At 41.3% G+C, this 16,475-nt stretch overlaps 2 long non-coding RNA genes across 3 annotated transcripts in view; both read left to right on the top strand.

The window, feature by feature from the left end:
* Positions 1 to 652: 652 nt before the first annotated feature.
* LOC109891808 (uncharacterized) overlaps positions 653 to 16,475 on the top strand; it is a 62,968-nt gene continuing 47,145 nt past the window's right edge. For both annotated transcript variants that reach the window (XR_004210290.1, XR_004210289.1), the window contains exons 1-2: positions 653 to 2,734; positions 15,740 to 15,844. This is a non-coding gene — a long non-coding RNA (uncharacterized LOC109891808). The remainder of the gene's footprint in view (positions 2,735 to 15,739; positions 15,845 to 16,475) is intronic.
* Positions 4,126 to 6,740, top strand: LOC109887587 (uncharacterized). The gene is made up of 2 exons (XR_004210291.1): positions 4,126 to 6,223; positions 6,423 to 6,740. It is a non-coding gene; the product is annotated as an uncharacterized LOC109887587 (long non-coding RNA).

The raw sequence follows: 16,475 nt of genomic DNA, 5'->3' as shown, positions 1-16,475 counted from the left end.
TATCTCTAATTGTATCAGCCACAAAACTACAATGAGATGATATTTCTATGGTATCAGTTTCCCACTGATGATCAGCAGTACTGTTCCTGAATTCTCAGCTCTCACAGCTCTTTTACCGGCAGCCATGCAGCGTCAGGCCCTTTTTCAGCGCTTCCCTCTCAGAGTATAACTGTATCTACTGAGAAACACTGCTGGTTAACAGACAGAGACCTCTGAGAATAGAGAACTCATCTCTATGACCTGTGGTGAACTGAGGTCTTTTTCATTTTGATCTAAGCTGACATAACATTAGAAATTTAAGCTGTTATCTTACTCTGGTCTAGAGCACATTTCACATGTTACTGGCCGTTGGGAACAGAGTACATTTACTACCACTACTACCACTACTACTACCACTACTGCTACTACTACCACTATTACTACTTCTACCACTACCACTACTACTACTACCACTACTACTACCACTACTACTACCACCACTACCACCACCACCACCACCACTACTACTACTACCACCACCACAACCACCACTACTACTACCACCACTACCACCACTACTACTACCACTACTACTACTACTACCACTACTACTACTACTACCACTACTACTACTACTACCACTACCACCACTACTACTACCACTACCACCACTACTACTACCACTACTACCACTACCACTACTACTACCACTACCACTACTACTACTACTACTACTACTACTACTACTACTACTACTACTACTGCTGCTGCCTTTCCCCTCAACAGAGTTGCTTTCCGCTGGGCTGGCTGCCCTTTACCGGGCCCCTTGTACTCTACTCAGAGGGACAGAGAGCTTGTGACTTCCTTATTGTTTGTGTCACAATATCTTAACACAGGAACACAGACACACACGTCATAAGATTGGATATGAATGAGTTGTAGTGTATTCACAGATACTGTACATTACATTTGACTATCAGAGCATCACATTTGAACATTGGACTGGACCTATACAGAAGCTTGATCGTGTATTCTGTGGTGATGCTAGTCTACTCGATCTTCTGTGTGTGTGGGTGGGTAGCTGGATCAGGAAGTGTATGGGTGGGTAGCTGAATAAGGAAGTGTGTGGGTGGGTAGCTGGATCAGGAAGTGTGTGGGTGGGTAGCTGGATCAGGAAGTGTGTGGGTGGGTAGCTGGATCAGGAAGTGTGTGGGTGGGTAGCTGGATCAGGAAGTGTGTGTGTGGGTAGCTGGATCAGGAAGTGTGTGGGTGGGTAGCTGGATCAGGAAGTGTATGGATGGGTAGCTGGATCAGGAAGTGTGTGGGTGGGTACATCCACGTCGCCAGACCAGGCCTGCTGGAGAGACAGGATGCAAGGCCCACCCCATCTCACCTCAACCGAAAACTACACCACCTGTAGCTTTGTACCAGAGGCTTATCATCATCACCTGTAGTGTGTGTGTTTGTGTGTGTGTGAACTTCATAACACCTCATTAAGAGTTGAGTGCCCTCCAGTGCTGAGGGCTCAGTCAGGTGTATTCTACAACGATAGTTTTAGTTACGCCAGGATAAATGTGATTTCCCCATTCATTCCTCTTCTATTTTACCAAATTTCAGTACAGATGGCTCATGGTTTGTTTAGCTGGCAAGCCATGCTCACACCAGAGAGTAATTATGCGGTAAGGGCACAGTGGTGTGTCCACTTTAAAAAAAAAACGCTGCAGGTGGCAGAAGGTTGGCACACATAAAACACACACACACAGTAGTACAGTGAATGAGACAGCTGCCCTGGAGATTAGGGCATGTCTGAATTATGGGCAAACTGGCAGGTTTCATCAACGACTGCTGTGTTGACATGGAACAAGATGTCCAGATTAAGTACCCCCTCACCACTCCTTCTCCCCATCCTCTCTCTCCGACACCCCAACCGTCCTTCCCCTCCCATACCCGACCCCTCCCTCTCCCCCTCACCCCAAAACGCCCCCCCCTCTCCTACTCACCCACCTCACCACATAACTTCTTTCCTCCCCTCCATCAAACCAAAACTTCCCTCCCTCCTCCCCTCCTTCCTCACCTCACCCCAAAACATCCCTCCTCTCCTCCTCACCCAATAACCTCTCTCCTCCCCTCCATCAACCCAAAACTTCCCTCCATCCTCCCCTCCTTCACCACCTCACCCCAAAACTTCCCTCCTCACCTATCTTCTAACAGGTTTTTCTGTGCCTGGAAACATTACCATAATGAGCTATGAGCCATTCCAAAGCACTCAGCTTCTCTGAAGGTTTTTCATTGTATTAATTAAGTCTATTGCTCTGCGCTCGCTCCCTCATCCCCATGTTCCTGGAGGTATGAACCCACTGAACCTACCTGGGATGAGGATTTGTTTCACTCCAATCTCTTCCGTTTTTTTCTTCATAATTCGGCTCCAGAAATCATAGAGTGATGCCAGCTTATAACTGAAAGCCTGTGAAAAACAGTGGAATTTTGTTAGAGATTTTTAAAATCATGTGAGAATTACTGCCAGTGTTGTAGGTGTATGTGTTGTACATGGTGTAATGTTGCTGTTCCTTTCTCACGTATGGCCTTTTCTCGTGTGTGTGTGTGTGTGTGTGTGTGTGCACGAGTGTGTGTGTGCGCACTGCCATCAGAGAGCTGCTCCCTTACTTCATGGCGTAGACAGCGAGGCTGTCTGGAGCAGACCCTGGTGATAAAGACTATGACAAGTTTTAAGTTGCTGGAGCAGGCCGAGACACAGGTAACCTCTCATCCTTATTCCAACCTCAATCTGTATTTGTTGTCTTCCCTCGGTCTCTCCCCCTTAACACGTAACGTTATCTTTCTGCTCTTCTCTTTCCCTTTCTGTCTTTGTCTTCTCTGACATAGACCGCAAAGGTGGCACACACCCTTTCTGTCTGTCTGTCTGTCTGTCTGTCTGTCTGTCTGTCTGTCTGTCTGTCTGTCTGTCTGTCTGTCTGTCTGTCTGTCTGTCTGTCTGTCTGTCTGTCTGTCTGTCTGTCTGTCTGTCTGTCTGTCTGTCTGTCTGTCTGTCTGTCTGTCTGTCTGTCTGTCTGTCTGTCTGTCTGTCTGTCTGTCTGTCTGTCTGTCTGTCTGTCTGTCTGTCTGTCTGTCTGTCTGTCTGTCTGTCTGTCTGTCTGTCTGTCTGTCTGTCTGTCTGTCTCTGTGTCTGTGCTCTCTCTTCTTCTCCCTCTTTCTCTTCTCGCTGCTCATGCTCTACCTGTTTTGGCACAACTGTCCTCCAGGTCTCACTCTGTTTCTTCTGCCTTCTCTCGTCAGTTTGTATCAACCTTTGTGCAACTTTGGTGAAACCTAAACGTTCAGAGTGTATACATGTGTTGTAGCCAGCTGAAAACTCTTAGATGTACACTACCGTTCAAAAGTTTGGGGTCACTTAGAAATGTCCTTGTTTTTTAAAGAAAAGCACATTTTTTGTCCATTAAAATAACAGAAATGTATCATAAATACGGTGTAGACGTTGTTAATGTTGTAAATGACTATTGTAGCTGGAAACGGCTGATTTTTAATGGAATATAGGAATACAGAGGCCATCATCAGCAACCATCACTCCTGTGTTCCAATGGCACGTTGTGTTAGCTAATCCAAGTTGATTATTTTAAAAGGCTAATTGATCATTAGAAAAACCTTTTGCAATTATGTTAGCACAGCTGACAACTGGTGTACTGATTAAAGAAGCAATAAAATTAGACTAGTTGAGAATCTGAAGCGTCAGCATTTGTGTGTTCGATTACAGGCTCAAAATGGCCAGAAACAAAGAACTTTCTTCTGAAACTCGTCAGTCTATTTTTGTTCTGAAAAATTAAGGCCATTCCACGCGAAAAATTGCCAAGAAACGGAAGATCTTGTACAACACTGTACAACTCCATTCACAGAACAGCGCAAACTGTCTCTAACCAGAATAGAAAGAGGAGTGGGAGGCCCCGGTGCACAACTGAGCAAGAGGGCAAGTACATTAGGTTCTAGTTTGAGAAACAGACTTCTCACAAGTCCTTGACCAGCAGCTTCATTAATAGTACCCGCAAAACACCAGTCTCAATGCCAACAGTGAAGAGGCGACTCCGGGATGCTGCCATATCTCAGACTGGCCAATGAAAAGAAAAGATTAAGATGGGCAAAAGAACACAGACACTGGACAGAGGAACTGTACCTAGAAGGCCAGTATCCCAGAGTTGCCTCTTCACTGTTGACATTGAGACTGGTGTTAATTGCTTTGTGCCTTCCTAATCTTAACCTGTCTTCTCTGAGTGCATCTGCTTTCCAACACAATACAGATCAAACAGACAAGGCTGGTTTATACTTTGTCTATCGACATGTCTGTAGATAGTTGTCGCAGTGACATCACGAACATTCTATTGCTATTGCTATGAAAAAGTATGAACACAAAAATGACAGGCTGCACGACATCAGCAGACTGGTGGTCCAAAATTGCATAACTGGTGTATTTTAACCCCAATAAACCCATCCGTTTAAAAATGAGTTTAGCTAGCTAGCTAACATTAGCTGTATAGCCAGTTTAAATAATGACCATATCATAGCTGACAATGTCTTAACTTTAGCACATTTATATTCATTATTACAGAAAATAAGCTCACAGCAAGATAATTATTTACAAGTTAATGGCGTGCTAATTACAGAAAATAGCTTACGGTTGTGATGAAATAAAAGTAGGGCATTCTACTGGATCATTTTAGAACTTTGGCACTGTCTTGTTGCTGGCTCAGTCAGGTAATCATGACAACTGATGCAGCGACAGGGTCAAAGTTTAACTTTTTTCATCTGTCTGCGACAAGGAAACCGACATTCGTAGAGGCGGTCTACAGACATTCCACTGGAGTATAAATGAAATGTTGTTGTGCATTCTAATTGTCTACAGACATGTCGATAGACAAAGTATAAACCAGCCTTTAGGCCAACTCTTACCCTACTAGGTCCGGAGCCTGTTTGTTTTCTGTTCTACCTGATAATCAATTGCACACACTTGGTGTCCCAGGTCTAAATCAGTCTCTGATTAGAGGGGAACAATGAAAAAATGCAGTGGAACTGGCTTACTGGTCCAGATTTGAGTTTGAGGTCTTTAGGCAGTTATTGTCGTAAGGCAAACGGTTTGGAGAAGCTGGTGCCAAAAAAAGGACCCTGTCCTCCTTTACGTGCAGGTATTGACCTAACCTAATGAGTCTTTATTTGGTCTCAATAGATTTCTATAGGCTCACACTCAGGGCCCGGGCTGGCAAAACTGTACATTGATTACTTTGTGCCAATACGTTCATTGACGTGGATTCGATGTGTTTTAATCCGGTGAATCAGCAGGGTATGACAAAAACTGGTGGAACTGATAGTGGGTGAGTGCTCCCTGGCACAAAAATACATACTGTCATGTTTAGTTTATTACTAATACCATGGGCATCTGCAGAGTTTGGCACTTGCTGCAGCCTCCCTTGGCCCTCAGACCACGTGTGAGTCTGGAGTCTGAAATCATCCAACACCGATGAGTCCCGCTCGGATCTCCACCAGAACGAACCAACGAAGTGGAAGAGAGAAGGAGCGGGACAGGAGAGGAAAGAGAGGGAATGTGTGACGTCCCATCGTGGAGAGCAGCCATTCGTCCGTTGATGCATTCATCTTCGTCACTTTGATTTGCTCTTGTCGTTTCTTCTTCATTTTCTCCGCCGCAGGGTTGACGTGTCCGAGGTATCAGGGAAAGCTTGTTGGTTGTTTGTTTCGCATCCTCTGAGGGAAGGGTTAAACACATGTCACCAACCACAGAGCTGCTGCCTCAGGGCTGCTGCCTCAGGGCTGCTGGGTCTGAATTAGTGTTCTGAGGCTCTACCACTCTCTCTCGCTCTCCCTCTCTCACTTTGTCTCCGTCACACATTCTCTATTTCCGTTGATATCCCTCCCTTTCTCTCTCTCCCTCTCTGTTTCTGTCTCTTTCTGCTGATATCTTTCACTGGGTGTGTGTTGGGGGACCGCATCAGGCAGCAGGTTCCTTAACCACGGAGGAGCTGCAGGAGTCGGAAGCCTTTCTTTCCTATCTTTCCTCTCCATCTATCACCTACAACGGGGGGGGGGGGGGGGGGGGAGAGAGAGCGAGAGACGACGCTTATTGCATCACATGCTCATTATGCTATACATTTTATAGAGAAGACATCACGGTGATTATCGACATCTCGCTTTGGTGGATTTATATTGCATCATTATTTTAACCAAGGTTAGAATAGCGATTATAGAAAATCAAGAGGTGATTGAATGGCAACATGGGAGAGAAAGTGTGTGATCAGATGTGTTAAGTTTGTATGTTTGTGGAGAGTAAATGGTTAAACAGTGATGATTTATGAGTGTGACGTATCTTTGGGCTCCACAACAGGTTGGAGATGCTGACTCTCTCCTCTCTTACTCTGAGGTCATAGGGTTGTCATTGTGCCAGGAGCTTGACTTAAACCCAGTGGCATTTCTCAGAACGTGCACATGCCAACTTCCTGCCACAAGCAAGCTCACTTGAGTGACGGCAAAAGAACACGGTTTTCCCCCCTTCAAGATGGCTATTCAAGAATGATGAAGTCATGACTTTACTAAGCATGTCCAGACGTTGATGTCAGCATTCATCAAAAAAATAAATCATACAAAAATGGAACATTTGGATGATACTTATGTTTCTGGAATCCTCATCCCCAAAGGTTTTGTTATATGTATTTCCATTCTATAATTAAAGGTAGCCTGGTGATTCAGTGGTTTCCCTGAAGTGTTTTGTGTTTTTAAGTGTTTGGCCGGCATGGAAGGGGTTTACCAGCGCTGTGAATTCTTGATTGCCAACTCCCAGGATCGTATCTCCTGTGAATAAGAGCCATCTGCGCTGGGCTGGGCTTGTGCCCCCCCCCCCACCCCTCTCCTTGGCCTACTACACTCCACTCAAAGGCTCTCTGTGCTGTGGTTTGTCCAGACCCATCACGTGACTTCTCTGAAAGTGCCCCCTCCCTCCTCCTCACCCTTTATTTCCAGTAAACTGTTTGAAAGGAGGGGGTGAGTCAGAGTAAAACCAGCTTCCCTTCAACCACAGCTTGTTAAAGAATTTGTCAACGTGGACTCGGGGCGTTTTTTTTTGTTGATAGATTTGAATTTTGTAGGGACTATGGGGCTGGGATTGGGTTGGGTTGCGTCAGGAGCCTTAATCACTCTGCTGCGTGCGTGTGTGTGCGTGTGTGTGTGTGTGTGTGTGTGTTTGAAAGAAAGAGAGGGAACAGGCTTGTGAGCAGTTAATAAGATGAACTTTAGCCATCTCTCTGTCCGGGGCTCGCCTCGCTCCGCTCTGGAGATGTGTGTCGTCCTCTCTCTGTGTGAAAGAGTTTCATTCAGAAAAAAAGAGAGCGAAAGAAAGAGAGAGAGAGAGAGAAACTGTGTGTGGGTGTTGACTTGTGTATAGGGTATGCATCGAGTTTTCCTTAACTGACACTTTCCAGATGCAGATTGCATTGTCGTCTGCCTATTTTTGAACTCCTTACCCCAGCCTTTCCCAAACTCAGTCCTGGGGACCCCAAGGGGAGCACGTTTTGTTTTTTGCCCTAGCACTACACACCTGATTCAAGCTTGATGATTAGTTGATTATTTGAATCAGCTGTGTAGTGCTAGGGCAAAAACCAAAATGTGCCCTCCTTGGCTCCCCAGGACCATGTTTGGGAAACGCTGCCTTAGCCTCATCACGTCTACACCCACATGTTTTCAAACCTTTGAGGTCATCATAAGGAACACATTTGTATTCTGGAGTACATATTTGCATCAGTACAATGAGTCATGCATATATTGTATAAATTGATATCAGGGCAAGTTGTTATCATAAACATGGAGTGGGCTGGTTTGTTTATATAAACAGAGTCCCGTAATTTAGAATAGGGGTTGCTATATCATTACATGTGTGGAGGGAAACAGTGAACTCTTTTCCTTTTTTCCCACTGGGATACCTATTTGCGTCAATCTCTCGTCATCTCTCTGGCAACAGTAACCATTGGTATTCAAACTATTGTGTTAAACATAGCGCTCATTGGTCCCCTTTGTGTGGACATTTTCCTTGACAGTAAATAATATAGAATGTGCTCTGATAGTTTAATGTCATTACAATTCTTAGAACCTAGATTCCATGTAATCATCGTGTTTGACATCATTTCATTACTAAGAAGTCCCTGACAGTCACCCTACCTTGGGAGACCAGCTACTGTACCTTTAGACACTACCCTAAAGATGGGTATTGTATTTTTGGATACATTTAAAGAGTAAAATAAGAAGGAAACTCCATAGCAGTTAATGGGGCAACTAACTATAATAGCCTTAACCTATAAACGGCAGATCAAACATGTGATTTTTACTTCACACTGTAGGCATTATCTTTATGTGGGGGCGTAGTGGTACAGAGTGCTGAGTAAAGAGACGGACAGCAAAAGGCTGGAGCCATGCTCCCATGGTTTTAATGACCCTGCACCCTTGACAAGATCTCCAAAATGTAATTGCTGGTAAGCCCTGCCCTGGGGGACAGCATGTTGTGCGGTGACGGGGATGGGAGAGGCGGGAAGGAGGCAGCCGTGGGTGGAAGCCTGGCCAAGATGGTGATTTTCCATGAGCTGCACACAATACACGTTGTGTGGTGTCTGGATTTCTGAACACTGGTCATGTACAATAGACAATTTTGTGGTCCAGAAGGTACACATACGGGGAGTCCCTCGAGCAAATCGCAATGTCACGTGTATACACACGATATCCCTGCCCACTGGGACCTTCACTTCATTCGGTAGAGAGGTAGCCATTTTCCTTTCACTCATTCATACCAGTCAAGTGAGGGGAAATCCAGCATTCTACTGACTTGGTAAACAATACCAATGCAATGTCATCTAATAAATGTGACCCATTTGACTAAACAGTGCTTGTTTTCCTAACAGTTAATAGTTATTGAAACATAACTCCTCTATTCTACAGTTGTCAGGTGTTTGCGGTCAACAGACGGCCCAGAGTGGTTCAGCTGTAAACATTTACATTTGAGTCCTTTAGCAGACACTCTTATCCAGGGCGACATACAGGAGCAGTTGGGGTTAAGTGCCTTGCTCAAGGGCACAGACAGTAGGCATGGAGATTCGAACCAGTGACCTTTCGGTTACTGGCCCAATGCTACCTGCTGCCACATACACATTCCTACCCCCCAGACATCCTGCTCTGTCTCCCAAGAAAAAAGAATTAAAATAAAATAAGGAATAAAGAATCTGGAACAGAAGACTAGAATTAGAGAAGCAGGTTTATCCTTGTGAAAAGCCCTTGTGATTGTGTAAAATCTTAGGGCGAATTTCAAAATGTGAGCCAATCAGAGTGGATGTCTGTTGGCCCCCCCTTCTTTTATTCCCTGTGGGCCGGCTCCTGCTCTTGAAAAAATGCAGCGATTACTCTACTGCTTTGTTGACCATATTTGGCATGCTCATATCTTACTACCCTCCCCCAGTCAAGTTCAACCTCTCAAGTTTAAATTTACTGGTATGTGTGAAACATTTTACCCGTACATTTAGGTTGTGTTATTGTTTAGCTATTGTGAATAAGACATTTTCATCATGCATTGATGTTTAATCAATTTCTTGTAAAACTTGATGATTTGGATGAGGATATATTGTTCATTCAGGGTGGCACGTCCTATCTGATTTTAGGGCAGTTTAATATAAGTAAAATATATAGCAATTAAACTGATGAAATAAAAAAACATTAACCAGTAGTAATATGGTAATTACAGTCATCTGAAAGATGGCAGTTTGAGTTCTGGATCAATTAAGAGTTGACGGTAAGGTTTATGCCTCATATCAGATTTAGCCTGAGAGATGACCTGAGAGATTACCTACTAAAAGGTAGTGAATGATTCAAGTCATTCCTCCTAAAAAAAAGAACATTTTGTTTTAGTTTGATATTTGTACATGCAATACCACCTAATGTACAGATCATACCAGTCAAATGGGAAACCCCATTCTAATAACTGTATGGTTTTCTGGTTGGAGCTATGATTTCTGCTACATAACACATTGTTTAGAGAAGGAAAACATGTTCCCAAATATTCCTTCAATTAGACTGAATGTATAACTCATAATTCAAATGTATTTTACATTTCATATCAAAGGAAAAATGTGTTGAGTTTTAAAAGGGATGAAGTATTAAAAATGCAGTAAATAACACCCATCAATTAATATCATACAAATTAAATGTTTCAGCCTTGGGACAATCAATATCTACAGAATAGATTTTTAGAGTCCAATTAATAGAAGTCTGTATGTACTTTTAGCAGTAATACATCTATACATATAAATGAGACAGTACACTCAACATGATAAATTACCCCCAGTGTGTTTTTAGTTTAAAAGACTGTCATTTCATTTTTCATTCCCCTTCAATTGATATACCAACCTTACGGCATTAGCATAGTTAAATATCTGTTTAAAAAAAACTCAACAATAATTGAACTCAAACGAAGAAATGAAGTTACATGCATACAATTTGTACTGTTATCTCTAGTGACATTCTAATAAAATCATCAGAAGTATGACCATATCGTAATCAATCCAGGATAATTCCCCCATCCTTTCTTCACAGTTCCCAGAAATATTTTAAACTACATCAACAAGAGCTTAACCCTCCCCTTCCCAACATAGGTATAATGAGGAAAATCCATGTCATTGCTTTCAAAAGAGCCCTTTGTTGAGTTGTCAGAAAAGATGGGGGAAAAGCAGCAGAATTAGTAAGAATATGTGAGTCCTTGAAATTAGTCTGGTCGTCTTCTGACATTGATGGTAATGGATTAAAAACTGTCACCAGAGGTAAGAAACAGTCAGGGGATGTAAATATATATAATGTCGCAGTAGAAACGGTGTTTGGAGGAGTTTGCAGAGGGTGATTGTTCCAGTTAGACAACTGACAGGACAATTGACAGGGTGCAGCATTTTTGCAGGGCTTACAAAAGCTTTTTGCTTAACAGAAATATTTATATATACAGGAAATATAATATATTTAGATAATAGTGGGATAGTAGATAACTTGGAAAAGTCTGTGAAGTGTGTCACAGTATCGTCTTAAATGAAAAATAAATATGTTACGTTTTTACCACAATTCAATATGTTAATTGTACATTTACTTCATTGACAAAAAAGCTTTATTTAATAGGAATTTAATTGATTAACGAAAAATGTGGTTTATATTATCTGTTCTCTGATGTATTTGTACAGACGAAATGCCAGCTTCCTTCTTTCTTTATATTTATGGTGCATAACACAACATATTAATGAGAAAATATGGTAAAACAGACACCGGTTTGTCCTAATCCCACAGTAAATATAATCTCTTTAGTGTGTGAATCTTCTGATATTCCCCATAATCTCACATTTTTTAATGTTCAGTCTCAAATCCCCACCGAACCCATTTTAATATAATGTATGTATAATTTGAAAGATAGAAATGCATCAGAACTCACAAATGACTTACAACACCATGCCGAAGGATATTTCCTTAGAGACGATAAGATAGAAACAAAGCCATTTTAAACAAATGCAATTCCTTCAAGACAATAATTGAATTGTTTTTATTGGATCAATTTCATGTGTGTTGATTGTGCAAGTATCGTCTAATTTAAGACTTCGTCCAACAATTTGGAAACCTATTACATAATGAAGTTCAGAGAAATTATAGAATAAGAAATGTTTTGGTAGTATTCTTAGTAAATATTACTACCATGTTTTCATCTGTGATATATTTTAAAATGTGCAGGAGATAATCCTTCTACCTTTAATCACCAGAGATTAGTGAAACGGTTATTGATAGCATATACGGTGCCTTCAGAAAATATTCACATTTTGTTGTGTTACAGCCAGAATTCCAAATGTATTACATTTAGTTTTTGTGTCACTGGCCTACACACAATACCCCATAATGTCAAAATGGAAAAATGATTTTTTTACCTTTTTACAAATGAATAAAAATGAAAAGCTGAAATGTCTTGAGTCAATAGGTATTCGACTGCTTTGTTATCGCACGCCTAAATAAGTTCAGGAGTAAACACTTGCTTAACACATTAAGTTGCATGGACTCACTCTGTGCAATAATATTGTTTAACATGATTTTTGAATGACTACCTCATCTCTGTACCCCACACATACAATTATCTGTAAGATCCCTCAGTTGAGTAGTGAATTTTAAACACCGATTCAACCACAAAGACCAGGGAGGTTTTCCAGTGCCTCGCAAAGAAGTGCACCTATTGGCAGATGGGTAAAAAAAAAACATTGAATATCCCTTTGAGCATAGTGAAGTTATTCATTACACTTTGAATGGTGTATCAATACACTCAGTCACTACAAAGATACAGGCTTCCTTCCTTACTCAGTTGCCGGAGAGGAAGGAAACTGCTCAGGGATTTCCCCATGAGGCAAATGGTGATTTTAAAGTGGAGCTGACAGCATTTTAGCAACATGAAATCATATACAAAATCAGTTCCTATACACCCCCAGGAAGAATATGACACTTAAAACATTTTCTGACAAGAGAGCACTTGGATATGGTCATTTTTGTAGAATATTTGGGAATTGCGTATACTAAGGCATTTGTGAAAATTATATAGCAATATAGAGTGGGAAACCAGCTGAGCTTTTGGACAATTAATAGACACTGCAGTAAATAAAACCTAATAAAAGCATCTGTCTCATCCAGGACTGGAGTCTACATAGACCGGTGTACTATAGCCAATCTGCGCTACAGTTGGCCTTTATACAAACAAGCCATTTGCCATTATTCATTTTGAACTGGACTGTGGGTTTACAGACAGTTGCCATTGCGCGACTATAGATCATTAGAACGCATTCGCCAAAAGCCATAAAATACACCTGAATGGATTTCTGAAAATATTTTAAAACCACAGGAGTCCTCTTACATTTGGGAACTTTACAGTCCTATTGATCAAACAACCATGAAAGGGTAGTCTCTCTCTCTCCCTCAGTTATGCACATCAACAACAGCAAGATCAACAACTAATGCTTGCCAGGCAAGATGAGATCATATCTAACGAAGGAACATTAGATTAACCCTCTCAAACTTTCTCCGCTAAATTGCACTGATAAACAAGTGTAGCATACTCATCCTTCTGCTACTTGCCTGCTAATGTATACTTGTCCCAACCAAGCACCCAGGCTAACTGGCTAAGAACACCTTACTATGACCATTTAACTTTAGAGTGTTCCTGGCTATTACTTTTTCTGCCTACGATTACTGACACTGGCCATATCCAGCAGGTGTGGCGCTCATAAATTCAAATCAAATCAAATGTTATTTGTCACATGCGCCGAATACAGTGAAATGCTTACTTACAAGCCTTAAATCAACAATGCAGTTTTAAGAAAAATACCACAAAAAAATAATTAAGTAACAAATAATTAAAGAATGACAGTAAAATTGCAGTAGAGAGGCTATATACAGGGGGTACCGGTACAATGTGCGGGCGCACTGGTTAGACGAGGTAATTGAGGTAATATATACATGTGGGTAGAGTTATTAAAGTGACTTATGCATAGATAATAACAGAGAGTAGAAGTGCAAAGGGGGGGCAATGCAAATAGTCTGGGTAGCCATTTGATTAGATGTTCAGGAGTCTTATGGCTTTTGGGTAGAAGCTGTTTAGAAGCCTTTTGGACCTAGACTTGGCGCTCCGGGTACTGTTTGACGTGCGGTAGCAGAGAGAACAGTCTATGACTGGGGTGGCTGGAGTCATTGACAATTTTTAGGGCCTTCCTCTGACACTGCCTGGTATAGAAGTCCTGGGTGGCAGGAAGCTTAGCCCCAGTGATGTACTGGGCCGTACACACTACACTCTGTAGTGCCTTGTGGTCGGAGGCTGAGCAGTTGCCATACCAGGCAGTGATGCAACCAGTGCAACCATGCTCTCGATGGTGCAGCTGTAGAACCTTTTAAGGATCTGAGGACCCATGCCCTAGGGGAATAGGTTTTGTCATGCCCTCTTCACGACTGTCTTGTTGTGCTTGGACCATGTTAGTTTGTTGGTGATGTGGACACCAAGGAAATTGAAGCTCTCAACCTGCTCCACTACAGCCCAGTCGATGAGAATGGGGGTGTGCTCGGTCCTTCTTTTCCTGTAGTCCACAATTCTCTCCTAATTCTTATGACTGTCTTGTGATCATTGCTCTTGCTCGTTTGATTGTATTGACATTCCCAGCCTTAGTTACATTCGTTACATTTTTGCCATTTTTGTTATTGTAACTGAAAAAGTGCATTTCGAATAGAGACAGGCAAGAAATGTATTGGTGAATTATATTAATCATGCATTGAACTGCATCCATCTATTCTGCCAACAATGCCTTATTGTTCGTCATGGAATGTTGAGTACCTATTTTGAAAACTTCTTATAAAGTTGGTTTTGCAGCATAAACTGGGAATTTCATATTTTTTACTGATGTTATGATTGTATGTTTTTAATGATTGTCAGTTCCACCTTAGTACAGTTAGTTTAATGGCTGTGATAGGATGGATGGATCAACATTGTAGTTACTCCACAAAACAAACTTAGTTGAAAGCGTGGAAGAAGGATGCCTGTACAGAATACATTTTTTTCCAAAACATGCTTTGCAACAAGGCAATAAAGAAATGCAGCAAAAAATGTGGCAAAGCAATTCATTTTTTTGTCCTGAATACAAAGTATTATGTTTGGGGCAAATCAAATACAACACATTACTGAATACCACTCTCCAAGACTCACAGCTGTAATCGCTGCCAAAGGTGATCCTAACATGTATTGACTCGGGGGTTAAATATTTATCTAATCAACATATATTAGTGTTTTATTTTTCATTTATTTTTTTTATTTTTATTTTTTACAAATGTTAGAATTTTTCATCCACTTTCATATTACAGTCTATTTTGTGTAGATCATTGACAAAAAAATTACAATTAAATGAATTTGAATCCCACTTTGTAACACAACAAAATGTGGAATAAGTCAAGGGGTGTGAATACTTTCTGAAGACCCTGTGTAGGCTTTTGATGTAAACTGCTGAACAAAATTGAATCTGCTCATCTGAAAATCATATTTTAATCATTAAAGATGCATACAATACATTTCTATGTTGTCATGCAAATGAGAATGATCTGTTAAATATTTGCCATTATTCTTTTCAGGACTTGCAGTGCAAGTGCAGAAAATGGTTCGGGGGCTTGGATTCTTTGGAATTTTAGCCTGCGCCTCTGGAAGTGAAATCACATATAGAACTCTATTCTATAAAACAAAAAATCATCATCCCTATTAATGTCTGAAAATACAATAAAGTGACTACAGTCTAAATTCAGTCCTTTAAAATAGCATTTCTGTGCATACATTTCTGTGCATAATGAAACTGTCTGTCAATTTAAAGTGAACTGCTGATGGCTCAACCCTCAAACCAACAGACCGAACAGATGAATCATTATTATTGTTAATATAAAGCTATCTTTATTCTGGGTATTTTAGTCATTGTATTACTAATCCGTTAAATAGCTCCAGTCAGTCCTAAATGCTTAAAACATAGGAGCATTTAACAAAACTTTGTTTGGACTCAACAATATTGAAGAATATTGAGTCCTTGCACTCTTCTATAGAGTTAAGTTGTTTCTTTGCTCTATAATTGTTGTCACTTATCCATATTCCTTTCTGATATTTCATTTATATTATCTCGTTCTCCAGATTACCAATCCAATGTTTGACCTGGCAGATATAACATGGTTCCCTTTTGGACCTTTTTTTGGAGCAACGCTAATTGGGAAAGCCATAGCCAACATGCACATTCAGGTGAGTACTGTATACCAGCACATGGCAGAAATGAATGTACAAAATGTCTTGCACACAAAACTCACTTTTCTTATGTATTCTTTTGTAATGACAAAGAGACTACTCAGATCCGTAGTTTGATATAAAATGTTGACAAAGTAAAGTTTTTTTAATCAAGACTTTAGTTTGTTTTGAAAATGGATATTTCAGACATGATAGTAAAACTATGTGGAGGATAAGGAGGGATCCTCCTGTGCTGTACTCAGCTAAGAGTGTAAGGAGGCCATTTTGTGCAGTGAAAGCAGGGTCTGTCATCCATTTTGTGAAAGCAGCTGCTGCACTCAGGGATACATACACTCCATGACCAAAAGTATATGGACACCTGCTCGTTGAACATCTCATTCCAAAATCATGGGCATTAATATGGAGTTGGTTCCCACTTTGCTGCTATAAAATCCTCCAATCTTCTGGGAAGGCTTTCCACTAGATGTTGGAACATTGCAGCAGGGACTTGCTTCCATTCAGCCACAAGAGCATTAGTGAGGTTGGGCACTGATGTTGGGCGATTAGGCCTGGCTCGCAGCCACCGTTCCAATTCATCCCAAAGGTTTCCGATGGGGTTGAGGTCAGGGCTCTGTGCACCTATCTCAAC

The sequence above is a fragment of the Oncorhynchus kisutch genome, linkage group LG6 (genome assembly GCF_002021735.2).
Source record: "Oncorhynchus kisutch isolate 150728-3 linkage group LG6, Okis_V2, whole genome shotgun sequence".
NCBI classification, from domain to species: Eukaryota; Metazoa; Chordata; class Actinopteri; order Salmoniformes; family Salmonidae; genus Oncorhynchus; species Oncorhynchus kisutch.
This window is presented reverse-complemented; position numbering and strand designations above follow the sequence as displayed.